The sequence below is a fragment of the Photinus pyralis genome, unplaced genomic scaffold, assembly GCF_008802855.1.
Source record: "Photinus pyralis isolate 1611_PpyrPB1 unplaced genomic scaffold, Ppyr1.3 Ppyr1.4_LG7, whole genome shotgun sequence".
In the NCBI taxonomy this organism is placed as follows: domain Eukaryota; kingdom Metazoa; phylum Arthropoda; class Insecta; order Coleoptera; family Lampyridae; genus Photinus; species Photinus pyralis.
The window spans coordinates 43,018,673-43,046,453 of NW_022170738.1; the positions used below are offsets into that span (position 1 = coordinate 43,018,673).

General features: G+C 34.4%; 1 protein-coding gene and 1 pseudogene across 1 annotated transcript in view; both read right to left on the reverse strand.

Moving 5' to 3' along the window:
- LOC116176263 overlaps nt 1–6,581 on the reverse strand; it is an 82,021-nt gene extending 75,440 nt beyond the window's left edge. The window contains exon 1 of the mRNA XM_031494748.1: nt 6,490–6,581. The gene's annotated coding sequence lies outside the window, so the exon portion shown is untranslated. The remainder of the gene's footprint in view (nt 1–6,489) is intronic.
- A 4,984-nt stretch (nt 6,582–11,565) lies between these two features.
- On the reverse strand, nt 11,566–13,303 carry LOC116176559 (annotated as a pseudogene).
- Between the last annotated feature and the right edge of the window lie 14,478 nt (nt 13,304–27,781).

The following is a 27,781-nucleotide window of genomic DNA, read 5'->3' on the forward strand; positions in this document are numbered from 1 at the left end:
ACAGGATTTTGAGGAAAAAAACTATTGTAGTGAAATGAGACAAACTTTTAGGAATGATACATTGGAGTGAAAGAAGCACGAAATTGGACTTTAAGGGTTGTGTAAAAAATGTTTAGTATCCAAGGCAACCCTCCTTTGCGATTAACAGAAACCTGTGACAGATAGTTAATATTTCAAGACAATCTAACTAAATCTTGGCACAGAGAATCATCATTAAATTCACGTCTAAACCGTCACCCCTATAGTTTCAATTAGGCAACGCACAGGCGCTGTCAAATAATTGGCATTGAGTAAAAAGAAGCGACGTCAACTGCACAATATGAAAACAAATTTCGCCTTATATGAGTTCTTGAACAACATGCCGTGTTACATATCGCACAACTGCTTGTTCACTTTTAATATTAAACTTTTAGGGATCCGTTCGACGCATACCCTTTTGTGAAGTCAACCCGATTTGAAATTTCGAGGATAAAAAAATTGTTAGCGATTGTTAGTTACAGGCGAAGCGTGTATGAATGTTACACATCGCGACTCTTTCGCCATTATAATTTAATCCGGAGAGTTCTCTTGTAGCTCTCATTTTCACAAGAAGCTGACGGATGTTCGTTTTAAAATGAAATGTTATTCTTATACGGCGCTATTTGCTGACAATAAAGGATGATTTAGTTCGGAGGATTAGGTTGTGAATATTGAGGTCCATTTGTAACTGGGGTGGCAAATACCGAAAACCTTGTGTCTTTTTCAAGATAATAAAAAGTGTTTAGGTATTTTTTGTTGTTGTTGGTAATATTAATGCCAATTATACCGTCGTTTACCAGAATGTGAGTGTGACACAACTACCTACATGGTACCTACAATTTTTTGGGTAACTGAAAATTTGGCCCGTTTCCTGTAAGGGCAAATTTAGTGTTTAGCTGTTTGGCTGATGCTCTTTCGCGTTCGAAAATTGCCAAACTGCCGAAAAGCAGTAATGGAATGTGTTCTTGTCATTATTCTCTATTTCTAAGCCAAGAGAGCGGGCTGAAAAGTTTATTTTCAATTGGCTCATATACGGCCTCGTGTTACATAGGCACAATCTACAGTACTTCAACACATCATAAACTTATTTCAGTCACAAAAACGTCGCCCTTTTAAGAACATACCATTTCCTTCTCTCCTTTAAATAAAAAAAGTTATTTTGAAGAAAAACGTATGGGAATTTTCTTGTCACGGAAAGGTCTTGGGCTTCCTGTCATAGACCATATCGGTCCTTTACCGTGGAATTTTTTTTTTATTTATTATCCCTCGACAGGCTAATGGAAGATGAAAGATCAAAAAAATTTGTTGATAAAAGGAAACATTAATTCCAGCATTAATACATAGGGTTGTCTATCCCACTTCTGACGATTTCTAAGGATTCCTATATCGTCTTAGTACGTTGGGTACGCCAAAAAAAAACTGCCCTTTTTGATTGGAATATGCCACTTTCTGTGGTAATAGTTAATACCAAAAGGCAACTTTTGAGATAGGGAGCCACTCAAAAATCCGTGCAGGAAACCAAAATGGTGGCCATCAAAATGGCGCCATTAGCCGCAATATATTTTTTTGTATCTCCTGCTCCTAATAGTCCGATTTTAATTTTCTTTTTTTTTTATTGAAAGCTCTTGTGATGAGGAAACTTTTTGCTATATAACATTTATCTCTAAAACTTAAGGATTTAGCACAATTTTAAAAAGTGTTTTTTTTTACGAATTTGAATCACAAGTAAGCTCAACCCGATATTTATGTGTAACTTGTCTACGTCAAATGTTAATATGTAAGGATTTGTATTATTCAGCACAATATTCTGACTCTTAAGGTCTGATGATGAATCGGTCTATACGATTCGAAGTCGATTAGCTAAAGAAATATTAAAATTCAATTATTTGAAAAACGACTTTTATTGTATAATTTGTATCGACAAATAATTCACTACGTCAAGAAAATAGTGGTTGCTATTTAAAAACAGTATGCCCCCTTTGACCGTGCAGAAGTATGCTACTGACCCCAAATTGAATGTACGTGGATTGGTAGCAAACTTTTTATAATTATGGATGTCATAAAAAGCTTCTTTAAAAAATGTTTTGAAGATTTTTCACCCTGTATAAAAAGCATATCCGGAAAACGGTTTGCCTCGCGGCTAGCATTACAAAAAAAAACCGATAAGACCTACAAAAATAATTCTTTTGTTAAGGGATACCCGGGGATACCTATAAAAAATATCAAAATGTATAGGCTACCCTCGAGAACACCCTATATACCTAAAAATACGTTTTAGGCTTCCCCTCAGGCTTCTCGTACCAACAAAGCGTTACCATTAATCTCAACCATTGAGACTCTATCGTCCGCTTACATAAGGCGGATTCCCTGTATAATAAAAATGATTCAACTTATATGAATAGGTATCTAAAACTTGGAAATCATAATATTCCGTTAATATTCTTAAAGAAAATCCGAGAGAAAACCCTCGAAAAAACCCATGATCTGATAAATAAGCACTCCAAATTTCACATTCGTCGTAGCTTAAACCAAGTAGTTAAATAAAATAGGATAAGTAAGAGCGAGAGTAAGAGTTAAAGTTGATATACTGAGTGTTTCTTAAATTACTTTAAAAGCAGAGTGTATTTTCTGTTTTTTCAGAGAAAAAAATTGACGAGGCTTTTCCTTTCAATTTTCATAATGCTTGATCGCGTGCCTGATGAAACAAATATTGCGCATTTTAAAAAATGGCGGATTGAAATTTTCCGAACTTGCAGGGTAGATACAAGGAGTTTTGGGGTTGTGTCGATTGAATTTCTAAACGATATGGCCTTTTTTGTCGCAAAGACCGGGATATTGCACAATTAAGAGCTTACTTGTGATTCAAATTCGTAAAAAAAACACTTTTTTAAAATTGTGCTAAATCCTTACTAAGTTTTAGAGATAAATATTATATAGCAAAAAGTTTCTTCGTCACAAGAGCTTTCAATCGAAAAAAAGAAAATTAAAATCAGACTATTAGGAGCAGAGATACAAAAAAAATATATTGCGGCTAATGGCGCCATTTTGACAGCCGCCATTTTGGTTTCCTGCACGGATTTTCGAGTGGCTCCCTATCTCAAAAGTTGCCTTTTGGTATTAACTATTACCACAGAAAGTGGTAATAATTAATTTGTTCTTTATTGCTTGCGTTTCCGTTGAATGACCCGTCTGAACCAAACATCAACGTTAACCCGAAATCGATTGCTTTATAGAAACAATAAAACATTTGGTTCCTTTTAATATTTCAAAGAATCAACGTCCACATTGGCACTGTTTGCATAAAATATATATTTCAGATAATTCATTAAGGAGCTATTTGACTGGGATGTAATTGTTCTTTTCTAAGTCATTAAAAAAACACTTCCTTGTGGAAAGGTCCATTATTATATAAACATGTGAAAGTTGAGGGTATTTGGAATATTTGTTTTACCGTTATTTGAAAGTAAAGAAAGAAGTCAGCTAGTGGTAGAAAAACGTGATCACGGATTTAAAAACTTGTAAAAATGGTTAGATGTGGAAAAATTTAATCGACTATCTTAAGGGAAAAGCTTGTAAGGGTGGAGCTGGATTGATTCTGATTTTATTAGTATATTTTCGTGAATATCACGTCGCGAATTGATATTATTTATTAACCAGGAAGGTGTAATCAAATCGGATTTAAGGGTTTCAGAAAAAAGGGAAAGGACCCTATTCTCGTTCTTTGTTGCAATAGTTTCGATATTAATATTTCCTTAATTTATTAGTATAAGCCTGCACAAAAAAAAATATTACGGACTTTCGGGTGTCGCATGCAGTATCAATCAATGGACCTACCAAAAGAAAATATGAAGATAAGAAAACACTCATCACTACGGTAGAGTAAGGTTAAAGATAATAAGAGATGATTACATCAGATTGAAGCTGTACGGACAGCTAAGGGTGTCAATTTCCATTCAAATGTAATGATAGCAGATCTAGGTCAAACATTTCAACCACCTTAAAAGTAGAGGGTTGTCTGAACAGTTATGATGAAGTCGTTATAAGGAATACACCGCGCAAAAGTACTCAAGTAAGTGAAACAATGAACTTTAATTGTGGTTTTATTTACTCGGAAGGTTTAGTAAAGGGTGAAAGTGTGTCAATGAGGATTATTGAAAGGCTTACCCGTATGATCCGTGCAATCGGGCTGGATATTGATTGAAGGATGTCGCTATCAGTTTCGATCTGATGAAAATTGAGCCGGCTTTACTCCCTAAATCCATATTAATTGTAGTACAAGCACCCCCCAACGTTTAACTTTCAATTACCTTGTTGCGTTACCCTGTTTTCAGCTGGATTCAATGTCTGGTAGGGGAAACGCGTATCTAATGGATATACTTAAATGGAAACGCAGATATATTCCTTATCAAAGGATAACAGGTGCGAAATTACGTGTGCCAAGAAGCCATTAAGCTAACAGGCCTGAATAAAGCATTATCCTTATCGTAGTCGGTTACGCGAAGCAAGAGAACAGGAGGTGTCCCGTTTTACGAGTTCTGTGGGTTTAAATTGAAATGTTCCCTTTTATGTGTTTTGGGGTTTATTTATTTGTGATTCATTGGTTACCGTTATTGAAAGGATAAATGCGGATATTATTTATTCCGAAAGATTAGAGACTACAATTTGAACTTACTGTAGCCGAAAAAGGAAGAGACGGGGGTGATGTTTTGATTGAAGTCACTTTTAATACTGACGCGTACAATAAAAGCTGCTCCCGTAAAAAGGTAAAACCCAGTAACTCATTTTTATGAACTTTTCAAGAGAGCAATTAATAGTACAATGTATTGACATAACGTTGACAATTAAAGTTGACAATTGTAGTATGGGCATTATGGTGTTTTAGGTCGCTATGTTTGTGATTATTATATTGTTTTTATAATATATTTAGTATTTTGCAAAATATTGAACATACGATGTTTTTTAACAGTAATTATGATGCTTTTACTACATCAATATGTAGTATGTCAAGTTACGGTTTTATTAATATTGAAAATGTTGCACTATAAGCCATGAAAAATTTAGTAAGGTACTTTGCTAGCTATTTCCAATGGTATCATGCTTACTGGCGGTTTTAATTTCTGGTAAATATATGACTTTACTATGTTCTTACATTTTTTGGCGGGAAGCAAGACCATCGGTAGATTGCTTTGCTAGGTTCTTCCATTGAACGTCAGAAATCAAAATAACTTCAATTTAATTAAACGCTATTGAAATAACTAGTAAGAATGAATGCTGTGTTTTTCCATTTGGAGGTGAGGTTGTTTATTCAGTAAATGCCATAGCTTAAGTGAAATGATAGGTTCTTCCACTGCAAATCGGATTTACTATATTCTTGCTTTGAAAAGATATAAATTATGACACTTACTAGAAAATTCCATTGAATGTAGAATGCTTATTAGTTGGAAGTGATCTACAAAGTTTATACCTCTACAAAGGAAAAAAGTAGTACTTTCAGATCGTCTCAAAGTCTAATTTTAAGCAAAAATTGACTTACTAGGTTTTACCTTCGGACGGGAACTATTATTGATGTGTTATATAGTTTTTGTGGAAATGCACTAAAGAGGAACATTTTATAAAATATTGAATAAATATCATCTTCCGGTTAAAACTGAACAAGAAAAGAGGGAAACAAGGAGGGACAAAGGGGGTTGGGGTTTCCTTTTCGTACGCCACTGAGTTGAAAAAAAAGTTACAAGGGGTGGAACAGAGAGAGGATCAGAGTAGGCGGGTTTTTTATTGTACGCTGCTGCATACAAAAGGTAATGTTTATCAAATTTCAAATTAGTTGCACTTTTCTGCAAAAGGATTAAAGAGACGTCTTCATAAAATTTTGAATTAATAGCACCCTCTAATGAAACCCGGAAAATCCGCGATGTAAAAATTTGAGCCCTGGAAAGTTGATTCCGAAAGAAAATTCGTTCCGGGAAACTTTAATGTACGGACGCATAGCAGAGTTACGAGATAACTGCAAAACTAGACGCTTCTTTTATATTTTCTTGCTTATACGACGCCGTTTTTGAAGCGTTCGTGTAAAGTATGAATGGGCAACTCAGAAATTACTTAGGATAATTCATTTTTAAGTTGGAATATGCAATAGTCGCATTTTCAAATATTATAAGTTATAACTCACCTGATCAGTCACATCTGTTAATGATGTGCCGCGTCATTTTTGTACACGTGTTCGCATTCCTATCAAAATAGGAAGAAACTATAATATTTACAATGGGTACCTATAGTTTATTCATTTAATTAACAATTACTTTTTTGGATTTTTGTGTGAAACTAAGTTTTGTAACACGTAACGAAATGCCTATTTTTTACTGTTATGGGCTAAACCTTGGATTAAAAAACCAAATTCATTAAAAAAAGATCTGTTAAGTACTTCAAGTTACGTTTTACGTTGCATCCTAATCAAACAAAGGAAAAACTTACCCCTAAACCTCATTATTTCATTTTCACCAAGGGAAAAACCATGCAAAGTTGCCATTGAAAGAAGATCATTACACTGTTCGATATTACGCGCGTTACTGCCAAACGGGACTGTTTAGGTAAACGAATAACAGGTGAGGTGGAGCATTATTGCCTTATCGCATTTCTTTGTTCACGCGTATACTCTTATCTGTTATCGTCAATTGCAAGTGGAATTTATTCACAAATTTAGAAAAATATGTTGACTAAAGTATTTTGGGTACAGTTTAATCCAAATGTTTCGGAATGTCCAATTCAGATTTTTTTAAAGCATAAAGTTGCACTCGGAGGCACATTTGCCTTACTGTGGAAACTGTAGAAAAGTTTTGTGCCATTATGGCTTGAATGTTATTTTCCTTTTTTTATTCTGCTTTATTAAAAAGCTTGTAATGTCGACAACTGAAACAAATTGTTTCCGTCTGTAACCTTCCTTTTTTACCAAAAATCGACTGCACCAAAATTTCTCGGGACAACACTTTTTCTTATTAATTTTGGTGCGTAGAATCCAAAACAATTCTATTCGTACTTTTTCGATCAGACTTCTCAATAAAAAGTTATAGACTAGAAACCAATTTCGAAAGAGAATTCAAATTTTTTCCGGGTCGATCTGAGACATTTTTTTTTCGGGCCTCAAAAAAAGGCAGTATGTAAATTCCGAGGAAAATTTGATGAGTTTGGTTAAACTGTTCTTCATGTTTTGGTGTGGAATAATTGGGAGAACAACTATTTTTTTTTGTGCATTCGGAAACGTTACGTTTCTAGTTTTGTTCATTTCACGAATTCCGTCTATCCATTTATTCGAAGACGAGATCTGGATTGAACAGATGAATTAAGTAATAAGTTAGGATAACAATTATTGCAATTTTACAATAACAATACGGTGCGGTGCGATTTAAGTGTATGAACGCACCGTTTGCGTATTACAATAAGAATTTATACTAAGTCGATAGATTAATGTACAGGGTGTCCCATTAATAATGGTCACAGGCCATATCTATGGAACCGTCAATTGCACAGCTTCGGGAAAAAGATTTTGTTAACAAAAGGGGCCAAGAGAAATCGCTGGAAATTATTTTCAAGTTTCTAGCTTCATCGCTGGAGGGCACACGATTCATGTTTAAATAGAAAAATGACTTATTCTAAAATATACCCAACAAACATGCATAAAAAATACATACATAGCAACCTTGTATCAATATTGCATCATTGCACATATTGCTCTAGCTCATAAAATATGAGGGGTGTGGGAAGGGCAACATCTCTTTAAGGAATTGAATGTAACTTCGGTTTAGGTTAACAGATTTTCACATAATAGGTCGTCTTGGAAAGAGCTCTCTTCGTGGAATCAGATTATACATGAATAGTCTTTTTTAGTAAATGCGATGAGTGGTAGAGGGCGCGATGAGACATTAACATAAACTTTAAAGGTTTTTCCGATAATTTCAAATGGAGCGATATAATTATTATGTTATCAAATAAGATGAAAAAGTTCAGCTGCTTTCCATGGTTATTGTTTTCAGGTAAACACCCGCTTAAATATAAAAAAAGTAAAAAATACTTTGGTACAAAATATATTATTAGGTTCAACACTGAAACTTCTAGATGAATATCAGTGGATATGAAACTGTAATTTTGTTTAATAAAATCAGGATTGTTGGAATGGCGGCCGTCTGTTTTTGATGCGTTCCGGCGGTCTTAACCTTAACTCGCGGATGAATCGAAAAAGGTTTACGAATAAAAAGCGAACCACATTTCTGAGCTGTTTAAGGTATTCAATGCATTAACGTCAAATTGCTTAGCGTTAGCTCCTACGGTTATTTTTTGTGTAATATCCGGTTAAAAAGATCATTATCCCAACGTAATCGGTTTTCAAATTTCGGTCACCTCTTTACGAGTTAGGGAGCCCTCATTCCATTATAATATACATATTATAGTATGCTGTAGGAATTGCAAATGTGCGAGTATTCCATATCAGCCGATTCATACATTATGAATACTTCCCTCAGTGGAAAACTGCATAACTCCAATGTATAGAGTCAGATTTGAATTGGAAGTAACAAAACCAAATTGGAATGAGATGACTTCAGCAGCGCGATGAAAGAAAGAATTGATCAAAGCGTTCTATTTTGCTAATAAGAAGAATCGCACTTAGAAAACCCACTTTGTGACTCCACAAAGTTTTATTTGTGTTGGATTTCGTTTGAGTTATTACACTATTTGGGATAACAAACGATCTTGTTTTAAAATTGGAAAAAAATACGTAGGTACACGGTTTTGACAAATGATATTCATCTCATTTCGCCTTGAAAAGCCTACACTCTGGTCTGGAGAATGCATCTTTCTCCGAATAAACAAATTTGAAATGATAAAAATTTTTGCGCTCTAAGGATTTCACGACAATACAATGAAGATTTTAATTCAATTTGGGCGGGCTTAGTTTGAAATTCACTTTTGTGCTTTTTTAAACTTATAATAGAATTTCTTTTTTCTTTGGTCATCGATAATGGAGGCTTTCGAACTGTGGGCGAATATAAATCAAGCTACTGAATAGCCATAATGGTACCTAATGCATTCGGATAGAATAAGCAGTAATCAGACGGAAACAAATAGTCTAATTATCTTAGATCAACAGGAGATTCTAAGGGATTTTCTTTAAATTACAAGCCTCTACCACTTCAAATATGTATTGGCAGGAATTCAATGTACCTATTATTACTACGTAATTTGGGAGAGAATAAATCTGGGATAAATCAAACAAAATTTTCTGTAAACGTCTCAACGAGAAATCAATTACTTTTTTAAGTGCTTACTGACTAAGTGAAAGTATACCTACGCAATATTTAGTTTACTAAGTGAAAGTGTCTATTTTAAAACTAAATTAGTTGGTAGTCCACAAAGCGGAAGTGGGGCACAAACAAATAGATAACTTGGGGGATTCACCCCCCGCGTTAATAAAAACTACGGTCCACATTTCATCTCGTAACTGCGGATGGAATTTAATAGCACAAACTTATAAATAACGCGCTCTTTCAGTGGAGCATTGCTGTCCCTTCGTCCAACATTAACGACCCAAAAAAGACACACATATATCAATTGTATGGGATACGGGTATACGCTTACGTTATCATGCATCAATAAAATTCAGTTTCCGATACACTACTATTTCGAGCATTTCAAAGATAGGGGCTTCTAAGTGAGTATCCTGGTACTTTGTGGATACCCAAAGGACGAATATTAATGTCGAAAGATTTGTCTCTACACGCACGATTACAAAGGCGGAGATTTTGCTGCAATGATACCAGTATACGTTGAAAGTTGCTTAATTTCCGTCGTAAATAACCGTCGCCGGGGAGTAAGAAGTCGCGCTTCTTATGAAGGATCTTGTAACGGTTTATTTTCTTTAATACAAAGCATTATTACTGTTTGTTAAACTTTTGAGAGATACACAGTAGATGGATTGTTGGAATTTGAAACACGCAATTTTAGCGCGCCTTCTGCTGACGCGAGCGCCGTGCTTTTTGGTTGTCGATTGTCGACTTTTATTTTTCCTCCCCTTCTATCGAGAACCTTATGGGTTACACTTAATAAAAAGTAACAGCTGAAGCGTTAGTTTAGAACGCATGGAATTTTAATTGCCATTATCAATATATAGTAATTTTTGGCGATTGGATTCATTAATTTGGAGAGTCTGTAAATATTGTTAGTAAATGGATTCGCCTTTAACTCCATAAGAGGATTTAATATTGCGTTTTTTTCTTTATTGTAAGTACCGCTGTTTGCATTTCGTTTAATTGAATTTTTAGGTTTCGGGATATTTGTCATAGTACAATTTCCGTCGACGATTTTTTCATTCATCTATGTCCCTCTTATTTAAGAGGTACATACATTTTAGTTTATCAAGGAAGAGGTGTTACCTTTGATTTTCTTTTAGGGTTTTAATTTTAGGGTTCTATTTCAATTGTTACCAGTTTAACGGACCAATACAAATTCAATTTAATTCAACTGCAAGACCAGTTGCGGGTTCTGTCACGGACGAGTTTGAAGTAGATAACCTTGGATTAAACTCCCCAGTGCGAGTACCAACACCGTTGGTAGGTATATCTTTCACAGCTGTTGATAACGAGCGGCCATTTACCTCCCCGCTAATCTACTAAAATTGAGACATTTTTGCGATGGTCGATTAGAAAAGAAATCGGCATCACTTTAACAATATACACATTTCTCCTTGTATATTTTTACACATCTTAAAAAATTAATACTTATAGTAATACTATTATTAACACTTTCCATTTCGTTATTCTTATAAAATGATCATTTAGTCTTCTGTTTGTTGTTTGACTTCCTCCGTATGCAATATCCACAAGAGCATATGACGATCGAAACTAAAACTGCCATTGCTGCAATTACATCTAGAAGAAAATACTGAAACCAGTTCAATTGCAAAGCGGAGGATTCTTGAATTTGGGGAGTCTGGAAATATTGTTAGTAAATGGATTCGCCTTTAACTCCATAAGAGGACTTCACATTGCGTTTTTTTTCTTTATTGTAAGTACCGCTATTTGCATTTCGTTTAATTGAAGTTTTTAGGTTTCGGCTGATATTTGTCATATTACAATTTTCATCGATGATTTTTTCATTCATCTATATCCCTCTTATTTAAACACATACATGTACATTTTAGTTTATCAAGAAAGAGGGGTTACCTTTGATTTTCTCTTAGGGTTTTAATTTTAGGGTTTTATTTTAATTGTTAGCAGTTTAACTGACCAATACAAATTCAATTTAATTCAACTGTAAGGACCAGTTGCGGAGACGTCTTACCTACAATTCTGTCGACGGACGAGTTTGAAGTAGATAACCTTGGATTAAACTCCCCAGTGCGAGTACCAACACCGTTGGCATATCTTTCACAGCTGTCGATAACGAGCGGCCATTTACCTCCCCGCTAATCTACTAAAATTGAGACATTTTTGCGATGGTCAATTAGAAAAGAAATCGGCATCGCTTTAACAATATACACATTTCTTTATGAAACTCCTTGTATATTTTTACACATCTTAAAAAAATTAATACTTTTAGTAATACCAATTAACACTTTCCATTTCGTTATTCTTCTAAAATGTTCATTTAATCTTCTGTTTTTTGTTTGGCTTCTTCCGTATGCAATATCCACAAGAGCATATGACGATCGTAACTAAAACTGCCATTGCTGCAATTACATCTAGAAGAAAATACTGAAACCAGTTCAATTGCAAAGCGGAGGATCTTAAATGAGGCGCCCCATTGTGTCGCAAAACATACTCGATCCCGTAAATCGCCTTATCTAACGGGTCTAAGGGATTATCTCGAAGCGCCTTTGATCTGCGACGCGCACTTTCCACGAACCTACTCAACAATAATTATCTCTGCACGTGCATTTTTTGTAAATACTCACTTGTGATTACTTAACACCTTTTCAATTGCGCTAGAAAGTATTTTTTGAGTTAAGTGCTTGAATGGAACAGCAATTCCATAGCCATTGTCTTCGGCAATTTTCATGTTAGAGTGTTGGTCACCATAGACCGGAATGCCCACGATAGGTACACCATGATACACTGCTTCGGTAATACTTAGTAAACCGCCGTGGGTGACAAAGAGCTTGACATTTGGATGAGCTTAGAAACAATGTGGTCAACTGACGGGGAATTGGCAAAATACACTACCTAGTACGTCGTTTTGGAGCAGCCATTTCACTAACCTGATGTTTCTTGGTTGATTAGGCATGGATTCCTCGTCCCATTTCCACAGAACATTTGGCGTAAGTTTCCTAACGCATTTAATATCGCCTCCCTTTTCGAGTCCGAAATGTAAGCACTGCGGAGAATAGAGCCCTTGCTTACAAGAATTACGCCCTCATTTGAGCTGTCCAAGTAAGCCTTTAGATCTTCACTAAGTGGCTCAGGCTGCCGAATATGATTTCCCCAATATCGATCATGTTTGGCAAAAGAGGAACGGGCGGATTTGTCGCAGTATGCGCGTTGATGAGCATCAAAGATATGTTGTGGAATATGTCTGATAAATCGGGAACATCAGGGAAATGCTTGTGCATTAGGTTATTATGCAGCGGTTGCATGTAGCTACGGTACCAAATCGTGAGAAAAACGTATGCGAATGCGTTGGACAATCTTTCGAAGAAATTCATGTTATTTGAAAATGTCGAGCACATTTCTGGTACATATGACGGTGGTGCAGAGTTTCCCAGTTGCAAATTTATCAATCGTGACGCTGGCATAGAGGTCGACAAAACACAATGCGCCTTGAAATGCGCACAAAATCCATGAAATGCTTCGTTCCGTAGTCGTTCGAGAATCACAATATCAAAATGCTCTTTGGATTTTATTAACGCTTGCACATTATCATCGCTTAGGGTTCCTTCAGCTACCGAAAGCAAATAATTATCAAACTTCATATTGCTCCACAACATACTGCCTTCGGACATCCGGAACATGTTAGTACTAGTACCTAAACAAATTTTAAATTAAAATCATGTATCACCCAAAGTTTACCTTTTAAGTGTGTGTTAACAACAATGGTCTTCAAATTTGTCACATTCTCCTTTGTCTCGTATCCAGTTATTAGTGTAACTTCGTGGCCCCTCGCTGCCAACTCCTTGAAAAGCTTATCACCGAGTTGGTGGTGGCTGTAAGATTGTAGATGAAAAATGCCCAAAATTCGGGCACCTCTTGCCGCAAGGATAACATTTAAAATATACACCGTTTGGAAAAGTACAACTCGCATGGTTTCGTACAACAAACTGAAGGCTTATCATAGATAAACATCATTCATTACAAAGGTAGTCGTTTTCATTCGATGCGCAGTAGACAGTACGCGATGGAATATAAGTGACTTATAATTGTTTACTCTGTGCTTATAAGTTTATTTGCCAAACAGATACAAGAGCATCCCTTACAAAACTTTCAAATGAGTTTTGCACGCATAATTACGATAAGTATGTATAAATACGTAAATATTTAAATATAGCACAAATTAGGTAAGTACTTGCAACATAAATGTTAATTTTTAACATTGAATGCTTTTAATTAACTAAAATATAATAGTTATTTATTATACAAGACGATAAATGGATGTTTTAACCATTGAGTGAAAGGTGTTAATTATCTTTCACGAGATGGTTAGTTTCCCTTTATCGTCGTGTATAAAACAAAACTTTATTTTATAGCAGAAGCAATATAAATCATTGTAAAGCTTCTTTCTGAATTTAATTTAGAGACGTCAAAAATAGCAAGCTTAGGTTCTGCCGTCGCGATCGTTTCCATAGAAACAAAATTGTCATATGTTCTGAACGTCATTTTACATCGTGCATTTGAAACAAGAATGACATATGTCATTAGAATGCCCAATCATTTGTTTCACAGTGATCACTTTATCTATCATTACCGGTTAAAGAACGGCTTAGCCTACTCATTCAAATGTCATAGCTTTCTGTAAATAGGTTGCAATATTGTTACACATGACATACAATGGCGCCTTTTTTAACAAATTTGTTTAGGTAATGGCAAGTAAAATGTAAAACCTATGCACCCACCTTAATTTATTATCATTATTATTATAAAGCAAGCCCCTCTAGCAAAACCAAAGTGTGGGGATAGCCGTCTGCCGATGATGCTTTTATTGTGGTTCCTAATTTAATCCACAGGAATTTAGTACTTTTTCGTTTTCATAAAAACGCTTAAGAAGCAGCCCCCGCCATAAAACCCTGAATTTAGAGTAGCTAATTAGCTAACACTCCGCCCACTATAAAATAAAGACAATAAAAAAAAATGCAAAGAGAAGATAATTCATACTTTGATATTCAGGTGTGGTACTGTCCACCACCCATTTGTGTTGTACTTTTTCCAACAACGGCAATTGGTCTTAAAGTTAACATAGCAGTTTGCATTTACAGTTAGGTATTACATTTGCCCCTATGTGGTTGGTGGTTACCGTTCGAAACGTTCGGGCGACGGAGAGGAAAAAAATATAAATTGCACACCATTAATTTTTAGCAAAAATGAGCTTTTTGGGGTCCCAGATAACAAAATCGCATTCTTTCCGAATATTTAAATATTCTTGGAATATTATAACAACATTCAGATTATTCTGCGAATATTCCCTGAATATGAAATGTCCCCTTTTTGAATATTCGAAGGGGAATTTATGGATATTCCTTGAATGAGTAGATGAATATTTTTGGAACATACACAAACAGAGAGATAGTATATTTGTGTGTTTAAGTGTAAAATTTCCGATTGTATCTTGCTGGCCAGTCTTTTTCATTTATGAATTGTATTTCTTTATAATATTCTTGAGTTAGTTTTCCGGAAAAATAAATGAAGCAATTGATATCATAAAGAGACAGGTGTATTAGAATGAGATGAATTCTTAGTTTATTTGTTTCTTATTCACAGAATATTCTGTAGCCGAATTCGAGTATTCCTACAATCGTTACAATGAATAATCCTTGATTATTATCCAAATGATCGAAGTGTAATAAAAGAATCTTCCAGGAATAATTGAATAGATTATACATATAAATAATTTATAAATAATTGAATATTTTAAGAATATTCAGTATGAAAGAATATTCCAAGAAGAATTAATGTTATCTGGGGTGACACGGTTTTTTCTTAGAAAAAATTGGAAAATGCCTTTCGAGACGACAGAGGATGCGGAAGGAAGAGACGACTTTTTACATCGTGGTTGAATGCCGCTTCCGATAAATAGAACAAGCGTGTCAAAAACAGAGAAGAATTTTTACTTATGGAGGGAGCTACTGTAACGAAGCAGCTGGTTTCCACCTGGTTTTGGGACCACCGTGTCTATAAACGCCCTGTATAAAAAAGCGCTTCGTTGCGAGTGTTAAACCGAAAGCATCTGGTTGGTTAGAAGACTTTGTCGAATTCTTTTGCTTTCCGATTTTTTATTCCGAGGTAAACTACTGTATTAACTAACCGTCAGGATTAATAGGGGGGGGGGGGGGGATTGTTTCTTCCATTCTATTCACTTTCAAGAGGTATAAAAGTAGATCTGGGATGTTTCCTTCTTATCTACAGGTCATTTAACGACGAGGTTAACGATATTCTTTCTATCTTAACTTTGAAAGTAAATAAAAGGAGGGATTGTTGCTTGCGTAGGAAAATACAGTTACAGGATGATGGCGGCGGCGGTAGGAATTAGACTTACATCCCGTCCCAACACATTTTCCTGGCATCTAAACATGCAGAAATGTAATATACTGTAATTTACCACTAAGCATTCATAAAGAAAGGCCCTTACAATGCATTTGTAGTGACTCGCCTTCAAAAGCTCCCTCAAAGTGGAATCAGCTATCCCAAAACCAAATTCATTTGCGGCGTTACCAATTTTAAATACTTACCTTTGGCATTACGAATAGTTTCTTTTTCGTTTATCGGAAATGATTCCATACTTAACTGAAATCACGTCAAAAAGGCGTCATCAAAAGCAAGAGAAAAACCGGATAAATATTATCTCCTTTTTACACGGATTTTATATTTCCACCACGTTCATTTTTAGTCAAAGTACTTGTCATGTGCAAATACACCGATTTTTCCGGCGCGTGAAAGGTACTTTCTAACACTGTCGTGATGTATAACACGTTGTAATGCATTTTATCAACTGTCACATTTCTTTCTTTATCTACAAATTCGTTAGCCTGGTTTTCCTTTTTGACAGATAGGGAGTGAGGTCTGGCGTGTCCAAAGCAACGATGAAATGTGTTTATTTCTCCCCGTAAGGGTAAAACACGTCGGATGCTACTGACCTGTAAGATACTTACATTTCACGATACAATGAACCATATAATTCTAGACAACAATTATCTAATAGCTTTAACGTCGCGTAATTCCCCTATCGTACCATAATTAACGCCTACAACAATTTAGGATTACCACCCGACGGATTCTCCTCGTGCGATGAATGACTAATTTCTAACCTGGAAATGTGTGGCTTCTTGATAAAGGTGTCTTTTCAATAGTCACCCACTTGCTTAAGGGTTGCGCATTTCTGCAGATATACTTAACATAATTTAATCATTCCTTTGCGATTACTTTTTGAACGTAACCGGTGGAGTTTGTGTATTGGCAAGTGTGTGGAACCATTGAGAAAAAGGGCAATTAAGTAGAATTTCTACTGAAAGACCATCAAACCTTTCAGTATGACCTTCCCTATGCAAGTAAAACGGATGCCACAATCCAGGGATTAATAAAGCAAGAGGTCTAACCAACCACACAAGAAGCGAATTAGGTAATCTTATTTCAATACCATTCAAACTTATAATTTACACCCTCTCAGTTTAAGGGGCAAGAGTAACTCGTAGCAATGACAAGAGTTTCCTTCCTAATATTTTCGTTAAACAATGGCTCGCGTATTCTCAAGGGGGATGATTCACATAAAAGCCTCAACTAATAAATTCGAGTACAGTTAAGAAGCGACTATTTCCTTATAAATGTATATAAGCCGTACTGAAATAGCAGTAAGAGGAGGTTACAGGCTCAACGAAAATGGGTGCGAAGGTGTACTCCCTTGAGGGATTACAATTTGTTAGGCAGTAACAGGATTACAACGCGTTCGTTTAGATCTAACCAAAGCTGGGCAGAATACTTTCAAAAAGTATTTGAATACTAAATAGTAAATACTTTCCACAAATCAAAGGTATTTGAATACTAAATACTTTTACGTCCAGCACAAGCGAATACTAGATACATTGAAAAGTATTCAAATACTTTAAAAAATAAGTTTTCAAATACTTTAAAATGTATTCGAATACTTTCAAAAGTATTCTAATACTATCAAAGGTATTCGATTGCTTTGAAAAGTATTTCATTAACTTACTTTGAAAAGTATTCGAATACAGTAAAAAGTATTGAAATACTTGTCACTCAAATACATTAAAAATTTAAAATAGTATACTAGATAAAAGTTTTAATACTGTTTAAACAATCAAGTTATACTTTGTATGGGGTTAGCTTTTTTTATATTTCTATTGTTATATACAAATTTAAGGGGAGTAAAAGCGTAATATTATTATTATATAGGAGGTACCTACCAGGACCTTTCTTATACCAGTTATATCCTTAAGAATACGTGTACCAGTTTTCAAAGCGATCGTACGTCGTGCACATGATACGTACGCCTTTCTGAAATGAATCCTAGCGATTTTGGAACAGATCCATTTTTGACCATCCGTTTGTCCGTGTGCATGATAGTTTCTTTAGAAACGTGCGATCGCTTTGAAAAATGGTACACAATGGTCTTAAGGATATAAGAAAGGTCCCTATTGTTTTTAAGTTACGTAGACTATCGGGTCAAAAAGTTTCACTCCAGGATCGTTCGGTATTCAACTGTATCGGATTTTCATATTTGATTTTGTGACAATGGAAACTTTCCCTAAACATTTCTAAATTGTTCTCAAATATTTTTTGAGGCCGGGTTTTTTCGACATTGGTTTCTTGATTGATTGAGAAGTCTGATCGAAAAAGTCCGAATTGTTTTGGATTCTACGCACCAAAATTAATAAGAAAAAGTGTTTTCCCGAGAAATTTTGGTGCAGTCGATTTTTGGTAAAAAAGGAAGGTTATACACTGCCTTTTTTTGAGGCCCGAAAAAGAAATTGTCTCAGATCTACCCGGAAAAAAAATTTTCTTATAGAATGTGGCTTGTAGAATCCATAATTTCAAACAGTTCCAAGATTGGACTACTAGTTCAAAAGTTACAGCCCTTTGAATTTTTTTTTCAACATTGGTTTCTAGTCTATAACTTTTGATTGAGAAGTCTGATCGAAAAAGTACGAATTGTTTTGGAAAAAAAATGTTCTTGTAGAATGTAACCTGTAGAATCCATAATTTCAAACAGTTCCAAGATTGGGCTACTAGTTCAAAAGTTACAGCCCTTTGAATTTTCTTTCGAAATTGGTTTCTTAGTCTATAACTTTTGATTGGGAAGTATTCAAATACTAGGCGAAGTATTCGAATAATTCTCAAAGTATTCAAATACCTTGCGAAGTATTAGAATACTTTACGAAGTATCCAAATACTTTGCGAAGTATTCGAATACTAAATATTTGTGAAAGTATTTGAGTTACAAATACAAATACTGCTTTCATAAAAGTATTTAATTACAAAGTATTTGAATACTAAAAAGTATTTACAAAATCGAATACTGCCCAGCTCTGGATTTAACATTGAAAACGTGCTTGTGGGAAGTTACATGACACATTATACAAGTGAATGAATGAATAATAAATTAAACAAATATAGCAAACGAGCTCCTTGGTATGGCTATAGCATGTGCAAAACCAAATTTTAAACCCGATGTTAGTTTTTCTTTTATTTGAAGTGTATATGTATGAAATTTCATTTAATTGCTTCCATTAATAAGAAACTTGGTACTGCGAATGCGCAAAACGAAATTTTGAATCTGGCGTTAAGTTTGGTTTTATTCCAAGTGGCCATGTATCAAATTTTATTTAAATGCTCGCTACGAGCTCGTTAATAAGGCAAACGATGACTAAACTACCCCAATAAATACCGGTCCAATTAGCTCAATTAAATACAGGTACTAACAAAACTTTTAGTAAGTAGAAAGAAAGAAATAGTCTAAGCAGGCATGCCCAGCCTCCCCCACGACGAAAATCTCGATATTGACGTAAATTCAGCAGCATTAATCGCTTCTAAAATTCCAAAGGATCAGTTAACAAATTTTTAATTAACACCTGATGTAATTCTATGTACGAAATAGAAAAATTTGGCTCGCCTGGGTCGTAATTTGGGCTCGATTAATCAAAAAATTTACAGCCGACATACATCAATTAAATAACAAGAAAGAAAAACAGGCACTCGGGGCCGGAATAACACGTATTATCACGCAAAAGATGATCGATATAACAAATAATTAAAGAAAACTTTTTGATTTTTCCATTTGACTAAGTTTTTTAAAATTTCCCGCTCCATTCTTCCGACCGACTTTTTTCTCTCAAGTAGGTTTAGTTTCCATTATCCACGTTTCCTACGTCCTCAATATTAATATACACGTCAGTTATGTGTAAGTAGTGTATTCAGCTCAAGGGATAATTTCAATTTAAAACCCTTCAATGATACGAGTTTCTCCTTTTCTTTAGCAATGTAGCAAAGCGGAATGATATGCTATATTATATAAAATCCAATAGCGAACAACGTACCCAATGCTAAATTTATGCCATTCCAGGTAGTAAATGGTCGATTAGAGGTAGAGCCCCCAATTTACACTTGAAAGCAATCGTTGAAAAATTATTCACTGTAAAACATTTACATCAGTACTAAAGACGTTTGATGTGGCAACCAAAAAGCGTTTAAAAACGATTTGATGTAACCCCTGCAAGCGTTTATTTTTATTTAAAAAACCAGATTTCTGGTTACTTTTATTTTATTACCACTGCAAACGTATCGAAACGCGAATTACGCCGGAAACGCAAATTCACATATTTTATGCCTCAGCAGTTACCCGCACACTCTTAAAAGTTGTAAGCTTGTCGATCTCGTCCCAAGACCCCGTTAGCATTCAAAGCTTCCGTTCGCGTTTTATATAAAGCCGTACATTTTTTCAGTACAAGTGTAACGCCATTTGTTCGCCTCGAACAGATACAGCAAATCGATCGTGTTACAATACACGAACAAAGAATATCGGAAAAGTAATTTGTAATGGGAGAATTGCTAATGACATCCATCGATCAGTGCAGTCTTCTGAACTATCAGGTTAAAATTTTAACCAAGAGGCAACAATTTATTGATCTAAAAAGTATCGTAAAATTTTAGCACTATCCTCATGAGCCTTTAGTTTTTAATTAACATGTTCTAGGACCTCATACGCTGGCATAAAGGGATATTTTGCAACATTGCACAGAAAGTTCTCCATAAATTTCACTCTCATTAGGAGTAAACTGACTATTGAATAAAAACCTAACGTACTTTTTGATGAAACATCTCTCGCGGATTTGCTAAGTACAAGATAAAAACTCTACCAAAAAAGGTCTTTTTTATCAGATTACAAAAAACTCATGGATGTGGAGTTGCAATTATGTTAAATTACCAAGAATTATTATACACCACTAAGCTTTCTTTTATTTGCCTCCCTCTGGTCTCCGTTTTCTTACCCTCTTGAAGAGGTAAGCTATGTTTCCAATTTCCAAGCGACAATTATTTATTACACGTCGCAAATTATTTTCTCCAATGTTCAACTGGTGAAAGTAATTCGCAAAAGAGAAATTGCCCGTACAGAGAACTAACTCCTATATGAATATTACCTTACGCGAACTAAATTATGAGAAATACCGCTGCCTAACCGGCGGAATATCCTGGACAGCTGATTGGAATGCGCATGGCGGTAATCAAGAGCTAAGTAGCAATAATAACGAAATATCCGTAGGGAATTATACGAACCAATAGCGGCTAATTGAACAAGAAATCCGCTTACACATGTTTTTGTTGGTTAAATCGTCTTACGAGAACTTCAGCTTGGCGAAGTAAATGAACACCATCCCTCAATTATATATTTAGACCGTCTGTTATATAACGCAACGCTAAAAAAAGAATTTCACTGTTAACACGCGAATATCAAGTTCCTTTTTTTAGCTGGGTATCATACTGGATTGTTACCATGATTGAACGTAGGGTATTAGTAAAATAAATTAGCGGACGGGCGCCATTTTGTAACAATTTGTTACAATTTATTTATGTCCAAACACAATAATGCACCGAAACGGACATCTCTCTCACGTATTGTTACGGTAACACCTCGCAATATTCACGGTCAACACACGAAAAGTTACCCTTTTTTTTAAAATTCGCCACTTTATATTGATTAACCCGTGATGGCGGCTCGTAAGGAATTTAAAATGCACCAAGCAATAAATTTTGTCGGGCTTGCGGTATAGCTAGTTTTCACTTCAATCGTATACCTCGATTATACGAACTCTTGAAGATTTCCAGTTACATTGGATGTTCGAGTTTGTTACTGCTTGTGGTTCTCCTGGAAAATAAAAGGGGTAAATAGGGAATGCAATACCAGAATCGCAGGATCCCGAAATACCGGGATCCCGCAGCATTTTTGTGGGATTAATCCCGCACGTAAATGGAGCGGGATCCCGCGGGATTTGCGGGACTGAGGAATTTGTCGACCAAGGGGACGACTCTTTACTTTGTTAATGAAACGCATAACGGAGAAGTTATTTTTTAAATAATTGTTACATTTTCGTTAAAATGTACTATGTTTTTTGAGGTACTTTAGAAGTTACAGGTGAGGTTTTTTTGAGCTCTAAGTTAGGCTGAAGGTACTTTTTTGTTAAATATTGTGATAATTAGCGATTTATTTTAATACAGAAGTTAACCGCACAATATTGCTTATTTGGCAATTTATTTAAAGTTTTCCGGGATCCCGCAAATACCGGGATCCCGCGGAATTAAAATCTAACAATCCCGCAAATACCGGGATTGAGATTTTGCTGCGGGATTGCATTCCCTATAATAACCTTCCTTTTTTTACCAAAAATCGACTACACCAAAATTTCTCGAGAAAACACTTTTTCGTATTAATTTTGGTGCGTAGAATCCAAAACAATTCGTACTTTTTCGATTAGACTTCTCAATCAAAAGTTATAGACTAGAAACCAATTTCGAAAGAAAATTCAAAAGGCTGTAACTTTTGAACTAGTAGCCCAATCTTGGAACTGTTTGAATTTATGGATTCTACAGGCCACATTCTATAAAAAAATGTTTTTTCCCGGTCGATCTGAGACAATTTTTTCTTCGGGCCAAAAAAAAGGCAGTGTATAACCTTCCTTTTTTACCAAAAATCGACTACACCAAAATATCTCGGGAAAACACTTTTTCGTATTAATTTTGGTGCGTAGAATCCAAAACAATTCGTATTTTTTCGATTAGACTTGTCAATCTGAAGTTATACACTAGAAACCAATTTCGAAAGAAAATTCAAAAGGGTGTAACTTTTGAACTAGTAGTCCAATCTAGGAACTGTTTGAAATTATGGATTCTACAGGCCACATTCTATAAGAAAATGTTTTTTCCCGGTTGATCTGAGACAATTTTTTCTTCGGGGCAAAAAGAAAGGCAGTGTATAACCTTCCTTTTTTACCCAAAATCGAATACACCAAAATTTCTCGGGAAAACACTTTTTCGTATTAATTTTGGTGCGTAGAATCCAAAACAATTCGTACTTTTTCGATTAGACTTCTCACTCAAAAGTTATAGACTAGAAACCAATTTCGAAAGAAAATTCAAAAGGCTGTAACTTTTGAACTAGTAGCCCAATCTTGGAACTGTTTGAAATTATGAATTCTACAGGCCACATTCTATAAGATAATGTTTTTTCCCGGTCGATCTGAGAGTGGGTAATTAATCCTGCATAGACCCTGGTTTGTTGGTATCAAAAATAGTGATTATGTAAAATAAAGGAAGTAGTGGGAGAACAGCAGTTTGAGTTTAATTAATAGCCGTTCTGGATTGGTCGCGTAAGGGATACTAACCAATAGAAAATTAGACAGCGCCATTTTTGGAAACAATCCGCATTGCGTTACGAAGTAACTAAGGGGGGATTAGTCCGATTGAATAAATTAATTAACGAATCTCTGGGCATTACAGCTAACAGAAGAAAACTGAATTTTTGGAGTTGGTAAAGGCAAAGATTCAGAAAAATTCTCAGATCGATTGCGTATATATGCCTATTTAGGCACCATCTTTTGGATTTCCAATGTGTGTGTATGTGTTTCGAAAATATTTAAGCATACTTCTGCCTTTTCCGCCTTTTTGTTGCATTTTTTAGCTATATTCCCTTACACTTGAAACATCGAATTTCGTTCGCACTCCCCGTTTTTTTCTTATTCCCAGTTTCCTTATGCGACAACTACTATACACACTAATTGTTACAATACATTCTTTCCTCAACCTCGATCATGGATTATGGGGAAAAGTAAATAGATACATTCTAACAATTTTTGTGTTTTCTATTCATTTTAAAAATGCAATTTCTGAATGCCAAAGCAAAATTCGTATAACCGCAGAATCTGATGGTATAGGTAACCATGGTTAATGAGAAAAACGAAATTTATTCAACTTGCACGCGTAATTCGAAAGGCCATGAATGCACAGAATAAGCTGTCGCAGTCAGCCGATGGAATTAATCTTTTTAACTAATTGCACCTTTTACGTAACAAGATTTTGTTTAAGCACCCGTGAAGAACGTTTTTATGTACTTGAAATGGGATGCATTAAGGAGTCCATTAAACAGACGGTATTAAATAAAAAGTCGCATTCAATAGAACTCCGTGCGATGTGCTCATGGGAAATTTTCACGAAGAGCTAAAGCTACTAACTACATGCACTGCATATTAATTTAACGTAAGTTGATTAACGGCCCCAGCATTTTAAATACGAGCAAATGGCTTTCGATAGCGAAAAGGTTTATGTCGTTTTTTATGCTCGTTTCCCTCTTAGGAATACGCAGCTTTCCATTCGTAGATCGGCTTTGAAGGGAGTGTAAACCGCTTAACGAGCTTAACTACCAGTTCAAATTCAGTTTATAAATATTTACCATTTGTGTTTAGCATAGGGTTTCACGCAATAACCACGCTCCTTTGTCTTTAATGTCATTGTTTCCATAACTGTACAAAATAACATTGCTCTTTGAGTAAGTATGAGGGCTTGAACGCGTTTTCACGGTCTCTTATATAAAGTGGTATTTGTTTAATTTTTCTTTCAGTTTAATATTGCCAATTTGCACACCAACAAATGTTGCACTCTATTTTATCAATCACAAGGATTTTAGTTAGTACCGTGCTTTGTGTCCACTGTATAATCTGCTTTCTTGGTGGCGTTGCGTAAATTATTTATTGGTCTCAAGAGCTCGCTTTAAGTATTTCCAAAATCCGTGCTATTTTACCTTCAATGCAAAAGATATTAGTAAACATTATTCATAAATGTATTGAAAATTCCCTTGAAATTCCTAAGTGACGCGGTACGTATATTCGGAAATGGTATTTTGAAAGGGTATTTAATATTTATTGAGCGAAATGACTGCAAACCCTATACACAAACAATGTTCGGAATTAAAGACATGGAAAAATTTTAAGTGAGATGGAATTTTATAAAAATGTCCGTCTTTTCATATCTCTTGGAATGTTTTTGTTGGTATTATTTATTTGTTTTTTGTCTTTTGAGAGCCCTTTCATAAGAAATAAATAGAAGTAGATGCATTCAAAAGGACACTGTTTTAATATTCCATCAAAAAGGTTTATTTGTTCGAAATTACTTTAATTACATACCACGTAAAAAGCATTTTAATATTTTATATTTCAAGTTGTCACACCACGTCTCTGGACCCTTAGATTACCTTAAACAACATTGTTATTCGAGTAATTTAGACCCTTAATTTGGAATCGCAACAAAAGGATCTAGGACCTACGAAAATTAGTGACAGTTTCTACCATTATGTCCACAAAAGAAACTGTTGCTCACAAACTTTTGATGCATCCGAGAAATTCGGAAAACCAGAAAATATCTCAAGGATCTCAAGAATTTAAACGATCCCAGAAAAAGACCGTACAATAAAAGCAACACCGAACCACCTGACGAATAGAAAAAAGAAATTGAAGAAAATCAGTTTGCAAATTTCATATCACGTTATAAATTACTTTACTCTCATTGTCAATAGTATTCCGTTTTCTATGGAACGTTGTATCTTTTAATAACTGAACACCCGGACTAAAAAAATTAACTATAATTGACGCAATGGTACTAAAATTTATAGAAATTTACTTTGTGTTAACAACAATTGCCTAGTTGAAATTAATAATTGCATATCTTCCAATAACAACTCGCAATAATTTCCCCTTTTACAATTTCAAATAACGGTTTTTGTGCGAAATTTCAAACACTGTTATTGAAATGGCATATTTAACAATTTCAAATCGGCAGTCTTATTCATATATCACGATTTAGAAATAACGTGTTGAAAATTTTAATGTTCAAAAATTATCGATTTGATATTATTAAATAATCTTTAATATCACCTTCACGCTTTGTAATAATTTTCAATTTCAAGTTGAAATAAAAAATTCAATTCTCTATTTCAAACTCGTAACTTTGGAACGCACAATTTAATTTTTAATATCAACTCTGTGATATTGGTAATTCGATTTACTTATGTCATGACATATAAAAAATTGTGGCGCCATCTATCGAGTGATGTCAAAAGTGAGGAGCGAACCTCAACCCAACTAATCACGTTTGATGTAATTACCGCGAAAATCTACTTTCAAGTGCTTATTTTATTACCCATATCGTTCATAAATACATTGTGCGAATAATATTGTAAAAAAAATGTACAATTACGCGAAATGGAGATTTTAAATTCTGTTCCGATTATTAAACTTACTGTCGCTAGAGGGCAGGTCAATTTGCTATATGTGATTTAAGAATATCGCCTTGATATTTTTAATTCATTTACCAATATGTGCGGCTTGATATTTTTAATTCTATTGCACAAATTACTAATTTCTACTTGAAATTGTTAAATACTTTGCTACACGATATGAAACTTAGAAGTATAATTCGTGAATTGTATATTTCAATAGGCTATTAAAATTTTTTTAACTATAACAACCATAACAACCTTTATGTTAATTACAATTGTCAATATGGAAACTACTTCTTCCATTGTCGCAAAAATTTCAATCCCGTCTAACGTTTTATTTGAAACTGCATACCTATTAATTGATTTTAATGAAAATTTCAGGTACGTTTTAAAATGTTCAGAATGCAAAATTATAACTTCTGTTACTGAAAAATCGGTTGATGAGTTTTAAAAACATATTTCCGTTATTGAAAATTAAGAAATGAAATAGAAAATTATTCTATGGTTGAAAATAGCTTTTATTTTTAAATATCAGATAAAAATTTTTGATATCAAAAACAGTTTGTAAACATTCAGCAATGAATTCTTCATTGTGGAGGAATAAATTAATAGGGATGGATATTACTTGAAACAAGAAATTGAAAATTATCGTTATGTTGTGGATTGAACATCCAACCAAAGGAATCAATGAAATTTATTAATATTTCAACTCTAAATAATAATAGTTTTGAAATAAAAAATTGTTTTCAAATACAAAGTCGATATCATGAAATACGTTTGAATTAACAAACTTAACACCATAATTGAAGAATTACAATTATAAATTTCAAATAGCGAACTTCGCAAAGTATTTAAAAATTCCAAGTAGAAATTAGTAATTTGTGCAATAGAATTAAAAATATCAAGTCTCACATATTGGTAAATGAATTAAAAATATCAAGGCGATATTTTTAAATCACATATAGCAAATTGACCTGCCCTCTAGCGACAGTAAGTTTAATAATCGGAACAGAATTTAAAATCTCCATTTCGCGTAATTGTACATTTTTTTTGACAATATTATTCGCACAATGTATTTATGAACGATATGGGTAATAAAATAAGCACTTGAAAGTAGATTTTCGCGGTAATTACATCAAACGTGATTAGTTGGGTTGAGGTTCGCTCCTCACTTTTGACATCACTCGATAGATGGCGCCACAATTTTTTATATGTCATGACATATAAGTAAATCGAATTACCAATATCACAGAGTTGATATTAAAAATTAAATTGTGCGTTCCAAAGTTACGAGTTTGAAATAGAGAATTGAATTTTTTATTTCAACTTGAAATTGAAAATTATTACAAAGCGTGAAGGTGATATTAAAGATTATTTAATAATATCAAATCGATAATTTTTGAACATTAAAATTTTCAACACGTTATTTCTAAATCGTGATATATGAATAAGACTGCCGATTTGAAATTGTTAAATATGCCATTTCAATAACGGTTTTTGAAATTTCGCACAAAAACCGTTATTTGAAATTGTAAAAGAGGAAATTATTGCGAGTTGTTATTGGAAGATATGCAATTATTAATTTCAACTAGGCAATTGTTGTTAACACAAAATAAATTTCTATAAATTTTAGTACCATTGCGTCAATTATAGTTAATTTTTTTAGTCCGGGTGTTCAGTTATTAAAAGATACAACGGCGTTCCATAGTTTTCTGTACATGTTCAAATGCCAGTTAGGATTTCTTTAGGCATCTTATTTTATTGTATTCAGCTTGTTTATTACCTGACGCGAAGTAAT